Genomic DNA, 19381 nt, shown 5'->3' with positions numbered 1-19381 from the left:
AAGTTCAACAATCAGGCGCCCTCCTGGAAAACAAGTAAATACATTTCAACTTTAAATAATCAGGCACTCACCTAGAGAACAAGGGAATACGTTCAAGTTTCAGCAATTAGGCGCCCACCTGGAGAACAAGGGAATACATTCAAGTTCAGCAATCAGGCGCCCACCTGGAGAATAAGGGAATACATTTCAACTTCAGCGATCAGCCGCCCATCTAGAGAACAAGGGAATACATTCAAGTTTCAGCAATTAGGTGCCCACCTAGAGAACAAGGGAATACATTTCAAGTTCAGCAATCAGGCGCCCACCTGGAGAACAAGGGAATATATTTCAAGTTCAGCAATAAGTCGCCCACCTGGAGAACAAGGGAATATATTTCAAGTTCAGCGATCAGGCGCCCACCTAGAGAACAAGGGAATACATTCAAGTTTCAGCAATCAGGCACCCACCTTAGAGAACAAGGGAATACATTTCAAGTTCAGCAATCAGGCGCCTACCTGGAGAACAAGGAAATACATTTCAAGTTCAGCAATCAGGCGCCCACCTGGAGAACAAGGGAATATATTTCAAGTTCAGCAATAAGTCGCCCACCTGGAGAACAAGGGAATATATTTCAAGTTCAGCGATCAGGCGCCCACCTGGAGAACAAGGGAATACATTCAAGTTTCAGCAATCAGGCACCCACTTGGAGAACAAGGGAATACATTTCAAGTTCAGCAATCAGGCGCCTACCTGGAGAACAAGGAAATACATTTCAAGTTCAGCAATCAGGAGCCCACCTGGAGAACAAGGGAATACATTTAAGTTTCAGCAATCAGGCGTCCACCTGGAGAACAAGGGTTCAGCAATCAGGCGCCCACCTGGAGAACAAGGGAATACGTTCAAGTTTCAGCAATCAGGCGCCCACCTGGAGAACAAGGGAATACATTCAAGTTTCAGCAATCAGGCGCCCACCTGGAGAACAAGGGAATATATTTCAAGTTCAGCAATCAGGCGCCCACCTGGAGAACAAGGGAATATATTCAAGTTTCAGCAATCAGGCGCCCACCTGGAGAACAATGGAATACATTCAAGTTTCAACAATCAGGCGCCCACCTGGAGAACAAGGGAATACATTCAAGATTAAGTAATTAGGCGCCCACTTGGAGAAGAAGGGAATACATTCAAGTTTCAGCAATCAAGCGCCCACTTGGAGAACAAGGAAATACATTTTCAAGTTCAGCAATCAGGCGCCCACCTGGAGAACAAGGAAATACATTTCAAGTTTCAATAATCAGGCACTCACCTGGAGAACAAGGGAATACGTTCAAGTTTAAGAAATCAGGCGCCCACCTTGAGAACAAGGGAATACATTCAAGTTCAGCGATCAGGCGCCCACTTGGAGAACAAGGAAATACATTTCAAGTTCAGCGATCAGGCGCCCATCTGGAGAACAAGGGAATACATTCAAGTTTCAGCAATCAGGCCCACACCTGGAGAACAAGGGAATACATTCAAGTTTCAGCAATCAGGCCCCCACCTGGAGAATAAGGGAATACATTTCAAGTTCAGCAATCTGGCGCCCACCTAGAGAACAAGGGAATATATTTCAAGTTCAGCAATCAGGCACCCACTTGGAGAACAAGGGAATACATTTCAAGTTCAGCAATCAGGCGCCTACCTGGAGAACAAGGAAATACATTTCAAGTTCAGCAATCAGGAGCCCACCTGGAGAACAAGGGAATACATTCAAGCTTCAGCAATCAGGAGCCATCCTGGAGAACAAGGGAATACATTCAAGTTTCAGCAATCAGGCGCCCACCTGGAGAACAAGGGATTACATTTCAAGTTCAGTAATCAGTAGCCCACTTGGAGAACAAGGGAATACATTCAAGCTTCCGCAATTAGGAGCCCACATGGAGAACAAGGGAATACATTCAAGTTTCAGCAAACAGGCATCCACTTGGAGAAAGGGAAAACATCTCAGATTACAATTCAAGTCGGCAACAAAGGGATTTCACTGGGAGAATACAAGTCAACAAGGCAACAAGAATCACAAGATCAAGTTTGAAGATATTGATAGGAATCTTGTAACTTGTATTTGACTGGCTTAGTTAGTTTTTTTACGATGATTTTAATGTAATAACGGAACCATGGACCGGGACCTTGGCGGAACGGCACCTCGACTGGCTCTCCACCTTGGCATACTCCATCATCTTACTCATCTCTGAACTACACGTGGCCTGATTCCATTATAGCCAAGGATATGTAGGCAGCTCAGATACCAGGGCTCGGTCACATTCCCCTTTTTCTTAGTTTTAGTCTCTCCAAATAAGGGTCGGGTCAAAAAACTTGTCTAGTCGTTCTTTGTCTAAAAATACTTCGTCTTTCCAGTCAAAGAGGGGCAACTGTAGACATGTGATTTTTGACCCTCTCCAAATTTTTTTATATTTTAGCACGTAAATATTTAATTAAGGCCTAATATAGCTATTTCAACTTATTTTGTCCCTTTTACTTTATTTATTACAAGAAAAATGGAAATTACAAAAATATTTTAGTTTATGTATTTTTCATAAATTTTAAAAAAAATATTTTTATCTTTATATAATTTCGAAAAACACAAAAATAGTTTCATGTTTAGTTTAATTAATTAGGATTAATTTTTGCATTGTGTAGTATTTCTATCTTATTTTAAAAGACATTGTGTAGTCTAGGGACCCTTTTAGACTCTTCTTTGGGACAAAAATAAATAAAAAGACCCTAAGGACTTAACACAAAAGGACCTAGAGACTAATTGGAAAATACACAAAAATACACCTAAACCTAGACCTATATTATAGGTAATGCCTACAATGAGCTGGGGAGGGAGGAAAGAACGCCTAAAAAGCTCACAAAGAGAGGTCAGGCGCCGCAAAACAGGGACCCCCCCCATAACGTCTTCTTCTTCAGCTTTCACACGAAAGAAACTGAAAGAGAACTCCTCCATTCCAACACCCCTGAAGTTTAATCCACCGCTCCCTCACCGCCTGAAACCTTCACCTTCTCCATCATGAAAAGATAGACAGACCTTGGCTTCTTCATTTTGGATCTGACGACCTTCAGTCCAAAATGAAAGACAAATCGAGAACAGTAAAGAAAACAAAATAAGTAAAAGCTGAAAGCAGTAAATGTCCAAAAGCTCATTTCGAGTCCTCTTCCGGCGAGTTTCGAGTTTTCCCAATGGATTTTGGATGACTATTTCCATCGGTTCTTTGTTGAAGTCGTTGTCCGTTTCCGTGTTAGAGGTCATCGTTGAGGCTTTGGAAGTCGACGTTGAGTCCTACCATGTTTAGTCATTGGTGCAGATGCTAGGTTTGTCGATTTCACATTTCTGTTTCAAATCTGCTTTTTGTAGCTTCTACAGTTGTTCGATTCCCTTTTAAATATTGCTCTGTAGCTTTTGGAATTGTTATTCTTTGTGAATATTACCTAGTTTTGTTTCTGGAGCTTCAAACTTTGCTATTATTATATAAAGAAGATAAATTTACCTAGTTTTGCTATTCTGTCATTGCTCATGGATAATGGTAATAACTGAATTGCTTATGTTTAGTGTGGCTTTGTATTCCCATTTTATTAAATTAAAGTCAAAAAGAAAGATATAGGGACGCTAAGGCATTCTTGAAGATTTGCACGTACAGAAATATCCTTGGGCCAGCAGTGCATTTCAGCATTTTGGATTGTTGGCCGATTTCTGTGTCAATTAGTTTGGAGTTATCAACTAAATAAAGAACATTCCTCAATCTTGTTGATGGAAATACAGTCCATGATCTAGCTAGATGAACGATTCAAAATAAGTAAAATAGAGTTGATCTCTTCAATTCAAAAATTAGAGCTTATTTTCTTATTAAGCAACATCAATCTCATTTTATACGTGATTGCTTTATTTTATGTTATCATGTAGATATTTGCTTTCCAGTATTGTCTCTTGAACTGAAAATACCATTGCTTTTACTAATTTCCAAGTTTTAATTTCCGAGATTTGTAGTTTGGATCATGATAAGTTTGCTGCAGTAGGATTTTTAATTATATGATAGTATTCGACGCTATTTGAGATGAGGAAGTATGCTTTTCATCTGTTGTTTTACAAGTAATTCATATCATTAGTATTCTCTTGGCTTCGCTCTTAATCTATCATCGTGATTGTATACACGTTCGCATGACATAATTACGATTTCTAAAATAATTCGGAGTATGCGTTCGCACAACTTCGATCAAACTTTCTTAATAATAATTTTTTATTAATAGTCCGCTTAAATTAAATATAGTTTCTTAAAAATAGACCGAGGTGTGTGTTACAACCCATATCCACATGTGTTAGTTCACGCCATATATTAGTTAACATAAATCCAAGAAGGAATTATCTTTGAGATGATAAGAAGTCAATCCTATTGGTCTTAAGTGATACAAGAGTGTATAAGGGTGATTAACCAGTATTAGAAGTTAAACGAATCAAGGATGTTGTAACTCGTATTTTCAGGTAATCTAGCGGTTCTTAATACACTCAAGAGGTCATTTATTAAGGTATTTTAATCATATAATATCCGTATCATAAGTCTTGAAGTCAAACGAGTTATGAAACAAAAGTCGACAAAAGTTGTCGCAACTTAGGTTCATAATTTTACTTAAACATTAGGTCAAATGTTTCTAATATTTTCTCATAATTTACAAGGAATTACAGGGTGATCTACCAACCAAATTAAATATCTATGAGTCTAGTTTCCAACGCATTAAACCGTTCATCGATACAATCTCGGAGTAGAGCGATATTCGCGTTTTTGCGAGACTGCGCCAAGCACCTCTCTATGGGGCCCACTAAGTCAGTTTAAGATATTTGGACCTATATAGGATGCCTCCAACCCGTTTTAAGTCATTTCTTTTCACTATTTTCAGACCTTAGAACCCTAGGAACATCCTCTCAAGGTTCTCTCAAGATTCAAGACCCAAAAAAGGGCAAACAACACAAATCAATAGTTATGACGCTTAAATGATAACGATAGTATCGTTTCTCTTCTTGTAGACTAAGGAGTTTTGACAATTGCATAGCTTGAGATTGGGGCAGTATATACAAGGTATGTGAGGCTATCCCTTTCCTTCTTTTGCACGACTCCGATTGTACATAATGTAATGAACGAGCTTCCAAGATACTCTACTCTTAGAAGCTAACAATACTTACATTGTTTTCCCTCTTATGGAACGATTGATGTTAATGTTACTTCTCTTATTCTTATGTTATCAATGTTGTTCGTACTTCCTAAATCTTATAAGGTTCATAGTGAAGAGTTAGTCCTAATAACGTGTATAGAGGATACCGACCTTACGTCACTCCGAAAGGTTTAGAATGTGATTCCATGAGTCGAGCATGCATTATATATATGTATCTATTTTACTCTACCGAGCCACGCTATAGTTGGCCGGGTATGACACCTATTGTGCAACCACTGATCAGTTGGGTTTTACCGAGCTCCACGTGGCCGGGTACGATTCTACCGAGCCTATTATGGCCGGGTACGATATGATGATGATGATGCCCATAGAGGCGAATGCTTTAAAGGTTTATGTATTTATACATATGTATCATGCATTTCATGTAAGTAGCCCTCAGAGGTACTAAGATGTTACAGGTTGTATATTCTCTATCCTTGCTTACATTACTGATCGCATTTATGGTTCCTTGCCTTACATACTCAGTACTTTATTCGTACTGACGTCCTTTTATTTGTGGACGCTGCATGTCGTGCTGCAGGTCCTGATAGACAGACAAGTGCAGCTCCCCCACCACAGTAGACTGTCCAGTTCAGCGGTGATTGGCGATCCCTTCTCCGGACTTGCCTTGGTCTTGGTATGCAATTTTTGTTATAGACATTATGGGTATGTCGGGGCCCTGTTCCGGCTATGTTGCAACACTTATGTTCTTTTAGAGGCTCATAGACAGGTGTCGGCTCATGTATAGTTTGGTATGCCTTGTCGGCTAGTTTTTGTTGTATAGTCTTTCATAGTAGCGTGGTAGCTCATACCTTATACGTAGTTTCTTGATTGTCTGGTCATCCCCTGCTATGTATGTTCATGCCGTCATATTTTATTGCTAGTTGTCCATGATCTAGGTCTACCATTTATATTGATCTCGTCAGCCTTAAAAGATAATAATGAAGGTTAGATGAAATGTACGTTGGTGCTCGGCAAGTGTGGTCGGGTGCTAGTCATGGCCCTTCAGTTTGGGTCGTGACAGTGTGCCATCCAATTTAATCACCCATGGCCCTTGTATTAATCTTATGATTCAGATATAAAAGTCGACAATTGTTCGTAGTTTTCTTTAGGCCCGTTTAATATACCACTGTGATTGTGTATACGTTCGCGTAACATAATTACGATTCTAAAAACTAATTCGGAGTATGCGTTCGCGCAACTTCGGCTAAATTTTTCTTAATAATAATAAAGTGTTATTAATTGTGGACACATTCGCGTGACACGATTTTGGACAAGCCAAACAAATGGGTACACGTACGCGTGACCCATTTCAAGATAATATTCTTAATTAAAAAGCGGTAAAAGGTAAAAGCATATAGGTTCTAAAATGAGTAATTAGACAATCCTAATAAGCCAAGTATGATCCAAGCGACCGTTCTAGAACCACAGAACTTGGGAATGCCTAACACCTTCTCCCGGGTTAACAGAATTCCTTACCCGGATTTCTGTGTTCGCAGACCGTAAATAAGAGTCGACTTCCTTGATTCGGGATTTAAAACCGGTGACTTGGGACACCATAAATTATCCCAAGTGGCGACTTTGATTTAATATAAATAATCCCATTTCGATTGTCACTTAAATTGAAAAAACTCTCTTACACCCTTTCCGGGAGTGTAGGTAAAAAAGAGGTGTGACACCATCTGATCATGGGTTAGTGTAAATGAATGCAATGCATGAAATGCATAAGAAATACGTTAATAAGATTTTTTCACAATGCCATAAAAATCAGTATACCTTTCGTGCAAACTTTATCAAATATGTGTTTTTCTGATACCCATGAAAAGAAGATATAATAATAATTCACATGGGGAATCAAGAATATAGACACCTCTAGTATTTCTATGAATAGAGTTATTTATGAAAGTTGTGTATTTTGCTCGTTTTATTTGTATTATTTGGATCATGCCAAAAAGAAAGAAGGGATAGCCTTAACATACCTGGAGTAGGGAAAAATCCGTATGATATTCTTGGAAAAGGTTGCACCGTACTCCTTTAGAATCACAAAATTATACATTGCTACTGTGCCAAGAAATCTTGTTGGTTGAAGAAATCACTTGTAGCGTTATAAATGAAGAAATCTTTCTTCACGTCTGGTTGTAGTGCTTACTTAATGGCTAACGTTTTGGATTGCAAGAATGCTAATGTCTTTGTAGGAACTTGAATTGTAAAAGTTCCTAATGTTCTGTTATGAAGGAATTTGTAAGACTTTTCTAAGTAATTTAGTTACTAAAGTGCAAAGCTTACCAAGGAATTGTAGTGTTGGTCACGTTTTCAAGAAGTATTATGTCTTTAGTTATCTATTTTGTTGCCACCTAATCCAAAAATGACTAAGAGTCATTGTTTGGAAAGTGACTGGTTGCCACATTTTTGGAGGGGTGGGGGTAGGAATTATTAATCTTTATCCACTTATTAAGTAATTAGGTAATGTCTCGTTACCCGGTAATTAACCAGCTACCCGCATAATTAAGAATTATCTCAAATTACCTAAAAATACTACTCATTTTTAATATATTTTATACATCATACTATCATGGTCATATGGTACCTTGTATAGTACTAGTCCATAAATATCGGGTATTTTTGCTCGACCCGTATTTTATCCCAAATCGGCAACCTTCAACGACTCCCTTTTTCTTTAGTTCGTATACCTTTTACCCTTCATAGCACTTACTTATTGCTTGTTATAAATAGCATAAATACGTTAATCTCAAGATAATCTCATCCCTGAGTCTACGTCAATTAACTTAAGACGAAACTTTTAACGTACAAAAATACGATATGTAACAATTAGGACTTGTTTGGTTTATTTGGTACGTAAAATATGTGTGGGAATGACATATATGCAAGGTGATGAGTGCATATGCGTTGCCATGGGTTCAAGCATGACCTTTATATCTTTATTTATTCTATGTTGTATCTCATACATGCTTTGATTTGCTAGATGTCCTTACTTGTTATTCATGCCTTATTTGTTATCTGTCAATTAGATGCTACGTGTTTTGGTTAATTCATCCTTCAATCAGTACCTGCTTACCTGCTATATGCTCCTACCTGTATTAATTGCATATCTTCATTGATTCATGTCTTTATTTTCTTTTATTTTAGTACTTTACTTGTACACTCTATTATATTGTGTTCGATCGCGGGAGTCCTTTAGCTATTCTTGTATTGATGACTTGCTGAGGTTTGTGAATACTAGGTATTGGTTATTCTGGGTTTGTACTGGTAGTTCCTGCATGTTTGTATGCTTTATTTCCTTTGTGCTGAGATTACAGAATTGGGTTGTGTTGACTTATTCATGACTAATAAATTTATAATGGGAACGGGTTACATGCCACGATAGATATTAATATGATATTGGGATTAGATTGCACGCTGCAATAGATATTTTGTTATATGGGATCAGGTTGCACGCTGCAACAAATATTGTGTTAATGTAGGATCGGGTTGTGCGCTACAATAGAGTATGATATGTTGTAATGTTTGTAGCTGTAATGTTCTATTCTGGTAATGTGATATGAGTATTTTGAGATGATATTATTATGGGTCCATCTATTAGTTGGCCCTCCAGTCCCATTCTTATGAGTTTATCAGTTTTCTTTATATTCTGCTGCCTTTTATTTATTACTCGTACATGTTTATTGTGAGTGTCTAGTCATAGCCTCGTCATTACTTCGTCGAGGTTAGACTCGACACTTACAAAGTACATGGGAGCGGTTGTACTCATACTATACTTCTGCACTTCTTATGTAGATCTCAATGTTGGTACCAGCCCTGCGTAGAGGAGTTCGCTCGGTTCTGAATTGCTTAGGAAACTTGAGGTAGAGCTGATTGGTGTTTGTAGTCCATGAATTCCCCTTTTATTATGTCTTTGCTGTTTATTTTTCTTCAAACAGTTGTATTTCATTCAAACCATATTTGTAGTATTCTAGTTGCTCATGCACTTGTAACTCCGGGTTCTGGGATTAGTATTGACTGTGTTATTAATTGATTTATCATATGTATTTCAGATTATATCAATTGTTAATCATTATTATTCTTCTTTTAAACTATTAAAATTGTTAATTATTTAGCTTATGTTGACTTTCCTAGAAAGTGAATGTTAGACACCATCACGGCCATGTGGTTGGGATTTTGGATAGTGACAAGTTGGTATCAGAGCACTAGAAATTCCTAGGTCTCATAAGTCATGAGCAAACTTAGTAGAGTGTGGAGGATCAGTACGCATACGTCTGTACTTATCTTTTACATGTTATAGTGCTTTAGGAAATGTCACTTCTTTCTTGCTTTATCGTGCGAATTTATTCTATCACTGAAGTTTAAATTATTCTATTCTTGTTCTCTCACAGATGGTGAGAACATGCACAATATCCACAGTTGGTCAGGCCCCGGAGCCCCAGGTTGCTACCGCTACTAGGGGTATTGACCAGGGCTGAGTCCGAAGTAGGGACAAAGGCATAGCTCAACCTAGATCATGTATAACAATGCCTCTTGTATAGACATAGATCGAGCATGAGGAGGAGGTCCCTATTCCAGCCCTTCCAGTTGGACCAGCTCAGGTCCTAGAGGGGTTCACTACCACTCCCGTACTTCAGGATGCTCTAGTCCTCCTAGTAGGTCTTATGGAGAGCGTGGCACAGGCTGGTGAATTTTTGTAGCACCAGCCATCTCTCAGGCTAGGGGAGGAGCCTAGACACTCGCTACTCACATTCTAGAGCAGATGGCTCCCATAGATCACACTTTGGCAGCTCCAACAGTAGGAGTAGTTTAACCCATTATTGATATACAGTCCGGAAAGGGATCCACTATATCAACAGAGGGGTTGAAGATGTTGGACATGTTCACCAAGCTATTCCTTATTTATTTTGGTGGTACACCTTCTGAGGACCTAAAGGATTTCTTGGACCATTTCCATGAGATGTTGCGCAACATGGGCATAATGGAGTCCAATGGAGTTGACTTCGTAGTGTTTTAGATGACTGGCTCTTCCAAGAGATGGTGGCAGGAGTATGTTCGAGGTAGACCATCAGGTTCACCATCTCTTACTTAGGAGCAATTCTCACAGCAATATTTGGAGAAGTTTATCATTTTTACTCAGAGAGAATATCTACGCACCTAGTTTGAACGCCTACAGTAGGGTAGCATGAGAGTTACCTAGTACATGACTAGATTTGTGGATCTATCATACCATGGAGCTATCTTGATCCCTACTAATAGGGATAAGGTGAGGCGATTTATAGATTGCCTTACTTATGGTATCAGGTTGCAGACTGCCAGAGAGACTGAGGATGATATTTCTTTCACTCAGGTTGTAGAGATTGCGAGGCAGATCGAGAGGATTCATAGTCAGGGCAGAGAGGCAGTATCTAAGAAGACCTCGTCTTTCTTGTGTTTCAGTTGTGTCTCATCTGAAGGAAATGGTTCATTTGGTAGAGGCCATCCTATCAGGAATGTTCATTCAGCACTTCAAGTGTCTCATGGTTATTTAGGTGGTCACACTGCATATGGGTCTCGTTCAGAGTAGCTAGTATTCAGTGCACATTCATCTCTCAGTGCACCACCACTACAAAGTTACTACGGTGGTCATCCAGGTCATCAGGGATTGTCTCAAACTCAGCAGTTATACCTGTTGTGGGGTTGTTTTGAGTGTAGCGATATAGGTCATATCAGGAGGTACTATCCTAGATTGAGGAGCAATAGACCACAACAGGATACTCGTGCCATGATTCTAGCACCAGTTGCTTCATCACCTGCTTTGTCTCCTGGAGGTGGATGGTCAGGCAACTCGAGGTGGTGGTCAGGCTATTACAGGTAGAGGCCATCTAGTTATAAGTAATCCGATAGGTGGAGGTCATAATGGTGGTGCTCATCCCCATTTTTATGCATTCCCAACTAGACCTGAGATAGAGTCGTTAGATGCGGTCATCACATGTATTGTTCCAGTTTTCCATAGAGATGCTTCAGTTCTATTTTGATCCGATTTCCACTTATTCATATATGTCGTCCTATTTTGCTTCATATTTGGATATGTCTCGAAATTCTTTGAGTGCTCATGTTTATATGTATATGCATGTTGGGGATTCTATTGTGGTAGATCGGGTCTATCGTGTTTGTTTGGTAACTATCACGAGCTATGAGACTAGGGTTGACCTTTTATTACTTGATATGGTGGATTTTGACATGATCTTAGGCATGGATTGATTCTCACCTTATCATGCTATTTTTGATTGTCACGCGAAGACTGTGACATTAGCCATGCCGGGGCTGCCTCGATTGGAATGGAGAGGGACTTCTGGTCATTCCACTAGCAGGGTTATTTCATACGTGAAAGCTCCGCGTATGGTTGGAAAGGGTTGTCTGGCATATTTGTCCTATATCCGTGATTCTATTGCGGAGGTTCCTTTCATAGATTCGGTACCAGTTGTGTGAGAGTTCCCTGAGGTGCTTTTTATATATTTTCCGTGGATACCACCCGATAGAGATGTCAATTTCTGCATTGACTTGGGTATGGGCACTCAACCATTTCTATTCTACCATATCCTATGGCCCCAGTTGTGTTGAAGGAATTGAAGGAGTAGTTATAGTATTTTCTTGACAAAGGATTTATTAGATCGAGTGTCTCGCCTTGGGGTGCATTTGTGTTATTTGTGAAGAAGAATGATGTATTGATGAGGATGTGTATAGATTATTAGAAGTTGAACAAGGTCACTATCAAGAACAAATATCTATTGCCGAGGGTTGATAACTTATTTGACCGGCTTCAGGGTGCCAAGGTATTTTCCAAAATTGCCTTGAGATCTGGCTACCATCAGGTGAAGATTATAGCATTGGATGTCCCTAAGACAACTTTTTTCGGACTCGATATGGTCACTACGGGTTCTTAGTGATGTCATGACTAACGCCCCAACAACCTTCATGGATTTGATGAACCGGGTGTTCAAGACCTATCTGGATTCTTTTGTTACTGTTTTTATTGATAATATTTTGATTTACTCCCGCAGTCGAGAGGAGCATGAGCAACAGCTACAGATTGTACTTGAGACTTTAAGGGATCATCAGTTATATGCCAAGTTTTCAAAGTTTGAGCTCTAGTTTGACTTGGTTGCCTTTTTGGGTCATGTTGTATCTTCCGAGGGAATTAAGGTAGACCCTAAGAAGAAAGGAAGTTCAGAACTAGCCTAGACCTACTTTTTCTATAGAGATTCAGAGCTTCTTGAGTTTGGCGGGTTATTATCGACGACTCGTGGAAGGGTTTTCATCTATCGCAGCCCCATTGACCAAGTTGACCTAGTAGGGTGCTCTTTTCAGATAGTCTGACGAGTGTGAGATGAGCTTTCAGAAGATCAAAATTTCATTGACAGTTGAAGGTTCATGAGAAGAGTTATTTTGTGTATGATTTAGAGTTCTCAACCATTATTCTCGCACTGAGGATTTGGAGGCATTATCTATACGACATTCCCTATGAGGTCTATACTGACCATCAGAGTCTCCAGCACACGTTCAAGCAGAAGGACCTTAATTTGCGACAACGGAGATGGTTCGAGTTGTTGAAAGAATATGAAATCACTATATTATATCATCCAAGGAAGGCCAATATAGTGGCCGATGCATTGAGTAGGAAGGCTGAGAACATGGACAATTTGGTATATTTACCGCTAGTGGAGAGATCACTAGCTATGAATGTCCAGGCTTTGGCCAATCAGTTTGTGAGATTGGATGTTTCAAAGCCAAGCAGGATTCTTGTTTGTGTTATGGCACAGTCATCATTGTTGGAGCGTATCAAGGCGTGCCTGTTTGATGATCCTCCATTTTTGGTATTGAAAGAAACGTTGAAACAGGGAGGTGCTAAGGAGGTTGTGATTGGAGATGATGGTGTTATGCGTCTTCAGGGCCGGATTTGTGCTCTGAATATTGATAGGTTGAGAGAGTTGATCCTTGAGTAGGCTCACATTTCATGCTATTCCATTCATCTGAGTGTCACGAAGATGTATCGTGACTTGGGACAAGCATTACTGGTAGCGGAGAATGAAGAAAGACATTGTTGCTTATATATCTCAGTGTTTGAATTGTCATCAAGTGAAGTACAAGCATCAGAAACCGGGTGGAATGACTCAGAGATTAGAGATACCGAGGTTGAAGTGGGAGTGCATTATTAAGAATATTATGGTAGGATTACCATGGACCTTGAGGAAATATGACACAGTTTTGGGTTATTATAGAGCGGTTGATTAAGTCCGCACACTTCATTCCGATAATGACTTCCCATTCTTCAGAGCGGTTGGCTCGATTTGGGCACACGGGTCAAGCTGGAGTACCGCATTTCATCCTCATACGGACATGAAGTCCGAGCACACTATTAGATCTTAGAGGACATGTTACGTGCTTGTGTTATTAATTTTAGAGGTTAATGTGACAAGTTTCTACCGCTCGCAGAGTTTTCCTACAACAACAGTTATCAGTCGAGTATTCAAATGGCTCCAGTCGAGGTGCTATATGGGAGGCGATCTCGTTCACTGATTGATTGGTTTGAGCCTAGAGAGGTTAGATTGTTGGGCACTGATTTGGTCCATGATGTTATGAAAAAGGTTAAGGTGATTCAGGAGCGACTATGTACAGCTCAGTCTAGGCAAAAGAGTTATATAGACTGATTGGTTCTAGATGTAGCTTACATGGTGGGTGAGAAGGTTCTTCTCCGAGTAACGCCTATAAAGGACGTGATGCAATTTCGGAAGAAGAGAAAGTTTAGCTTGAGGTTTATTCTCCCCTTCAAGATCTTCGAGGGAGTTGGGGAGGTTGTTTATAGGATTGCATTGCCCCCAGTCTAGCAGGACGTCCAGTCTTTCACGTCTCTACTTTTTGAAAGTACCATGAAGACATGTAACATGTATTGGATTTAGTTTGATTAGAGTTTGGCCTATGAGGAGGAGCTGGTGGCTATTCTAGACTAGCAGGTTTGAAAGTTAAGATCCAAGAGTTTTCCTTCTGTGAATGTGCAATGGAGGGGTCAGTCGATCGAGGAGACTACGTAGGAGTCCTAGTATGATATGCAGAGTGTATACCTACTCCTTTTTACCAGTACATGTACTTTTCCATATCTGTTCGAGGACGAATGTTTCCTTTAGAGGTGGAGAAAGTAACAACCTGATAGGTCATTTTGAGAACTAGCCTTTATTTCCGTGTTTCGAGACCTATCATAGCTTTATTTGATGTTATATGACTTTCACGCATAGTCTGTGTTGTTTTTCGAAAAGTTCTTACATGGAATTTTAAAGAAAATGTGATTTTTGGCTTTAAAAATAACTTGAGTTGACCACAGACATTATTCTTGGTAAAATGACCTTGGATCGGTATTTTGACGATTTTGGTAGGTACACATGATATTTTTGGACTTGTATGCATGTTTAGTTGGGGCCCCGGGTGACTCGAGCGCGTTTCGGCGCATTACATGAAAGATTGTTAAAAATGAGTTTTCAAGTTGAAAATAGGTGTTTTGATGACCGATTCTTGTTATTTGATGTTATTTTGATGATTTGAGGTAGAGTAAGAGTTTATATCATGTTATTACAATTTTGTGCATGTTCGGATTGGAGCTCGGGGGCTCAGGTGAGTTTTGGATCATTTTTGTCTTGTGCCTTTGTAAAGTTTTTTTGCTGGTGTTCAGTGCTTCGCGATCGCAAAGTCTCTATCGCGATCGAGAAAGTGAATTTTGGGTTGGGCACTAGTTAGTATTGGGGAACGTGTGAGATTGATCGTGAATGCATAGTTTTGGGGGGATTACCTTTTGCGCATGCAACCAAACCCTCAGGAACGTGTAGCATCTGGATGGCTAGGGAAAGCTGGGGAGTTCTTCATCGCGAATGCGATCCCTAGGTCGCAAACGCGAAGGCTTAGTTGAGTAAATGCCTTCATGAATGCATTGAGGACTTCGCGAATGCGAAAGCCAATGGGCATGTGTGCTTCGCAAACATGGAGAACACCTGACGCCTACTTAAATAAACTCTAATTCGGGATTTGTCATTCTACACCATTTATGAAACCTAGAGCTCGGACTAGAGAGGTTTTTGAAGAGATTTTCATCCCAACTTCATTGGTAAGTGCGTTTTCACTAGTTTTGATGTATTTTCATAATCACTCATTGATTTTTAACCTTAAATCTATGAATTTCATGGTAGAAGTTAGGAGTTTTTGGAAGAATTTAGGAATTTTGTAAAATTGAGATTTAGACCTCAAATTGAGGTCGAATTTCGAAATAAATCACATAATTGGGTTCGGGGGCAAATGTGTAATATGGTTTTGGTCCGAATCTCATATTTTGACCATGCGAGTCTGTGGTTGACTTTTGTTGACTTTTTTAATTTAGTTAAAGATTGAATTTTTTCACTCGTGGGTAGTTTCTAAAGCTTATTTTGGGTATTTTGGCTAGATTCGGCTGGTTTGGAGGCTTATTCTAAAGGAAAAGTCATGGTGGATTATTGATTCGGTTGTGGAAAGAGATAACTGTCGTGTTTAACTTTGACTTGAGAGAATTTGAACTTGTTTGGTCTATTTGTTGCGTGAACTAAGTGTTGGGATGACGTATGTGCGAGGTGACGAGTGCATATGTGTTGCCATAAGTTCAAGCATACGGGTTGGCTATTTACTTTATATCTTTATTTATTCTATGGTATATTTCATACATTCTTTGATTTTCTAAATGTCCTTACTTATTATTTATTCCTTACTTGTTATTAATGCTTACTTGTAATCTGTCAATTAGTTGCTATATGTTTGTAATGACCCGACCGATCGTTTTGAGTATTTGCCCTCATTTATGTGGTTTGAGGTCATGAGTAACTTTGTATGATCTATTATTACATGTGTGTATCGTCGTTCTGGTTTTCGGGTGATTCGGAATTGATTTGGAAGAATGATTCTCAACTAGAAAGCTTTAAGTTGAAAGAGTTGACCAAGTTTGACTTTTTTATGTTTGACCCCGAACCAGAATTTTGATGGTTCTGTTAGGTACGGATGGTGATTTTGGATAAGGCATATGCCTGGATTTGTATTTGGATGTTTCTAGAAGGTTTCAGTACTATTTGGCAAAAGTTGGCAATTTGAATGTTTAGAATTTTCTTAAGTTCGATTAGGATTTGACTTTGATGATATTGGGTTCAAATCATTATTTCGGGAGTTGGAATATATTTGTTATGCTTTTTGGAACTTGTGTGCAAAATTTGAGGTTATTCCAAGTTGATTTGATGTGGTTTGCCACGAGTTTGAAAGTTGGAAGTTCAAAAGTTAATTAAGTGTGATTTGAGGTGTGATTTGTGCTTTTGATGTTGTTTTGTGTGATTTGAGGCCTCAAATAGGTCCGTGAAATATTTTGAAACTTTTTGGTATGTTCGAATGGGGTCCCGAGTGGCCTAAAGTAGATCATTCGGACCTTTCAATTCATAGATGTAGATCACGGACCAATGAGTGGGGATATTTTCGGTGTTTCAGATTGATTCAGACCATTTCGGGTCATGTTAGCATTGCTAAGATTTTGATACCCGGTGTGACCACCTGCGGAAATCTGGGCACAGATGCGGAGCTGTAGAAGCGGTAATGGGGGCGCAAAGGTAGAATAAGATGCCTGGGTTCGGTGTCCGCAAATGTGGAGATTGACCACAGAAGTAGAAGCGCAGATGAACTAGATTGTCCGCATATGCAATGTAGGAGGAAATTAGATGCGTGCGCAGATGCGGTGGTTTTTCCAGATCTGGGGGCTCACAGATGCGAGGTGTTTTCTGTAGATGTGATTAGTTAGGGTTTCAGTGGTTGCCGTAGAAGCGAAGTCATGGTCGTAAAAGCGACGCTGCAGGTATGGCAATTTAATCGTAAATGCGGAAATTCCTGGGCAGAACATAATATATTTGAGGCATGGTTCATTTTATCACATTTTGGGATTTAGAGCCCAGATTTGGGCGATTTTGGAGGGGATTTTCACCACATGGATTGCGGTAAATATTTCTACTTGGTTTTGATTATATTCCATGATTCCATCTTTGATTTTTGCCATTCGATTGATGATTTCAAAAGAGAAATTGGGAGTTTTTATCTAAACTTTTCTAAATTGAATATTTGAGATTTGAATATCGATTCGGGGTCGGATCCGAGTAAAATTAGGTTGGACTCGTATTCTCATGGGTTATCAGAATTTATAAGTTTTGTCGGGTTCCGAGGTATGGGCCCGGGGTTAACCTTTTGGTTGATTTTGAGTAATTAATTAAAGATTCGACCTTTATCATTTGAGTTTATTTCCTTTGGCATTATTTGATGTATTTGAGTTGTTTTTGGCAAGTTTTGAGTCATTCAGAGGTTGATTCGTGTGTAATGGTATTTTTTGATACTGTTCGGCTTGCTCGGTGTTTGATTTGGCTTGCTCGAGGTATATAACATCTCTAAACTTTGAATTAAGGGTGATTATCCCTAGGAACCATTTTACTTGTGATATGTTGAGATGATGCACATGCTAGATAACGGGCGTGCACCGAAGTAATTATGATCTTGGTTGGCTTTTGTATTATATTGCTATCATGTCTTATTTTATCCGTATTTTCCTACTTGTTTGATTTGAGCTATGATTCATGTTATAAAGCATATTTAGGCTATGTGATTATATGGTTAAGACCTGATGAGGCTATTTCTATTGTTTTGGGTTATCTGATTTAACTGTAATTATACACTCAGTCATGATTATTCATTTGCGTATCATATCACAGTCTCTGTTCATCATTTATTGTTACATCGCATGTTATCATTGTCTCTCATATCTGGTATTGTTGGGCTGAGTGATATGAGATTGTAAGCCCTTGAGACTTGAGATGTTGATGACTGAGGTGGGCCTTTGAGCCGTATTAAGAGTGTTGTTGTGGATTGGGCTGCATGCCGCAGCACGCTATATTGCCTTCATTATTATTATTATTATTATTATTATTATTATTATTATTATTATTATTATTATTATTATTATTATTATTATTATTATTATTATTATTATTATTATTATTATTATTATTATTATTATTATTATTATTGTTATTGTTATTGTTATTGTTATTGTTATTGTTATTATTATTGTTATTACTGCAACTCCACTGCTACTGCTACTGCTACTACTGCTACTACTGCTACTGCTGTTGTTGCTGCTACTACTACTGCTACTACTGCTACTACTACTACTACTACTACTACTACTACTACTACTACTACTACTACTACTACTACTACTACTACTACTACTACTACTACTACTACTACTACTACTACTACTACTACTGTTGTTGTTGTTGTTGTTGTTGCTACAGCTACTGCTACTGCTACTGCTACTCCTATTGCTACTGCTACTGCTACTGCTACTGCTGCTACTGCTACTGCTACTGCTGCTACTACTGCTGCTACTGCTACTGTTGTTGTTGCTGCTACTACTGCTGCTGCTGCTACTACTACTACTACTCCTACTCCTACTACTCCTACTACTACTACTCCTACTACTCCTACTACTATTCCTACTACTACTCCAAATACTACTACTAATGTTGTTGTTGTTGCCGCTGCTGCTTCTGCTGCTACTGTTGCTACTGCTGCTGCTATTATTATTATTATTATTATTATTATTATTATTATTATTATTATTATTATTATTATTATTATTATTATTATTATTATTATTATTATTATTATTGTGGATCGGGCTACACGCCGCAGCAGACCTTATTGGCTTTATTATTATTGTTGATTAGGCTACATGCCGCAACAGGCAATATTGGCTTTTGATTAGCGCTTGGGCAGGATCCACCCTCCGGAGTCTGACATACAGCAGCGAGCAATGATATACATACATGTGCTTTGGTGGGGGGCTTTGATGCCACACACCTGCACAGTGCTAAGTGATGGTGTGTGTGTGTGCTGAAAAGGGCATTTGAGACAGACAACTTGAGTATGTTGAGAGAAAGAGAGTACGTCGGAATATCATCCTGAAATTATTCATTTGACATGCATATGTGGCATATAGTGTAACGATCCGACCGGTTGTTTCAAGCATTTCACTTCACTCGGTAGCTTGAGAGCATGAGTAGCTCTGTATAATGTATTATGACTT

General features: G+C 39.1%; 1 long non-coding RNA gene across 1 annotated transcript; it reads left to right on the top strand.

Annotated features, from left to right (window-relative positions):
* Positions 1-2788: 2788 nt before the first annotated feature.
* LOC142172810 (uncharacterized) lies at positions 2789-6134 on the top strand. Its single transcript, XR_012701781.1, has 2 exons — positions 2789-3327; positions 5759-6134. It is a non-coding gene; the product is annotated as an uncharacterized LOC142172810 (long non-coding RNA).
* Positions 6135-19381: the final 13247 nt, after the last annotated feature.

The sequence above is a fragment of the Nicotiana tabacum genome, chromosome 18 (genome assembly GCF_000715075.1).
Source record: "Nicotiana tabacum cultivar K326 chromosome 18, ASM71507v2, whole genome shotgun sequence".
NCBI classification, from domain to species: Eukaryota; Viridiplantae; Streptophyta; class Magnoliopsida; order Solanales; family Solanaceae; genus Nicotiana; species Nicotiana tabacum.
Note: the sequence above shows the minus strand (reverse complement) of the source record. Positions and strands in the feature narration are given on the sequence as shown.